Genomic DNA, 1,959 nt, shown 5'->3' with positions numbered 1-1,959 from the left:
AGATAACCTTTTTGCACTTTTGTTAAACATATGTTTGTGTTTGTCAAGTGTTACACATTCATGTTAGAGAGCGTTTTTGTACTTTTGTGACAAGTAATTTGGTCCCCCGTTTGTGTTTGGACAATGTTTTGGTTTCTTTTGCTTTTTATTTGGCTTTTTTGACACAGCGTATATGAGACATACCTTTTGCATTGGCCAAATGTTTTGTTTGTTTTGCCTTTTAGATATAGCATGCATGTTTTGGGTGTTTTTGGTTTTTTCTTTGGCTTTTTTGACAAGACATTTTGCTATGCATTTGTGTTTTACATTGGTTAAAATCTTTTTTCACTTTTGTGACAAGTAGATTTGTCCCCTTTTGTGTTTGCTAAGTGTTTGTTTTTATTTTATTTTTGCTTTTTTGACATATTTTGACCTAAGTGAGACATTTTGCGATGCAGCTTTGTGTTTCAGTGGTTTTACATACATAGTCAATGTTACACAACATACCTTTTGATTAGGGATGTCCGATAATTATTGTCCCATTAGCAGCATAAAAATGGTATTTTTTTTCCTGATTATGAAAACCGATATTTAAAAAAAAAAAACCTGTATACAACACATATGTGTTCATTCCACCAAAGGAGATATGTGATGTTACATATATCCGCATCAGAAATTCAAAGTTGGACAGCATCTCGGTTTTTGTAAAAAAAAAAAAAAAGAAGCCAATATCGGACATTCCTACCTATAATGGGAACTTACCTTGGAGTATTTCCCAGGAATGGTAAAACAAAACAAAACAAAAAAAGCAATGACTGATGGAACATGTCAGCAACTAACACTCCCAAAACAACTCCACAAAAAAAAACCCAATAGCTTATCCAACCGTGATGTTGAAGCAGGAATTAGCACAATGTTTGTGTTATCATATAATAACATAATAAAAATATAATTTCATAGTGTTAACTACGAGGCTGCTACGAGTGGTTAGCGCGCAGGCCTCACAGCTAGGAGACCTGAGTTCAATTCCATCCTCGGCCATCTCTGTGTGGAGTTTGCATGTTCTCCCCGTGCATGCGTGGGTTTTCTGCGGGTACTCCGGTTTCCTCCCACATTCCAAAAACATGCTAGGTTAATTGGCGACTCCAAATTGTCCATAGGTATGAATGTGAGTGTGAATGGTTGTTTGTCTATATGTGCCCTGTGATTGGCTGGCAACCAGTCCAGGGTGTACCCCGCCTCTCGCCCGAAGACAGCTGGGATAGGCTCCAGCACCACCGCAACCCTTGTGAGGATAAGCGGTAGAAAAACAATGAATGTGTTAATTACTTTAGCTGACATAGGGCTGTAGGACACTCCATATCAGTATCACTAATAATAAAATCTCATATATTAACCATTTGTCTACCACACTTTGGTCAACTATATTTGCTATTTAAATAAATGTGACCTTGAGATGCTGCAGAGGAGCCATTGGGCAAGGTACACACACCGCAAGGCCCATGCACCAGCATGTTAGTGTGTATGATCCTCATTAGTGCACACCCACTGGACCCACTGTGTGTGTGTGTGTGTGAGAAAGCTGATATTCTGCTGGCTCACACGTTCAGTGTCGGACTGTGTGAACCCGTTTAATCTCATTAACACTGCCTCAAGAAAGAGAGAGAGTGTGTGTAGACGAGCTTTATCTGTGCATAAACAGAGAAGGCATTAAGGTTACGGAACCAGGTGGAGGATTAGTTTGGGTGGAGTGACGGTGGAACAATGTGGGTCACTGACTGAAGGAGCTCAGTGTTACTTTATTTATGCTTTCTAAGTCCTAAGCTTACTGTTTTATTATGAATGCGATATTATGAATGACAGACTAACCTCATCTATGTATCAGGGATTTGAACCAGTGACCTTCAGGTGCCAAATCCACCGCACACCCTGTCTGCAGGAACCTGCCTCACACACTCCACGTCACACAAAAGACAAGCG

This window comes from Doryrhamphus excisus, linkage group LG8 (genome assembly GCF_037039965.1).
Source record: "Doryrhamphus excisus strain RoL-2023G ecotype Guam linkage group LG8, RoL_Dexc_Guam_v1.1, whole genome shotgun sequence".
Taxonomy (NCBI): domain Eukaryota; kingdom Metazoa; phylum Chordata; class Actinopteri; order Syngnathiformes; family Syngnathidae; genus Doryrhamphus; species Doryrhamphus excisus.
Note: the sequence above shows the minus strand (reverse complement) of the source record.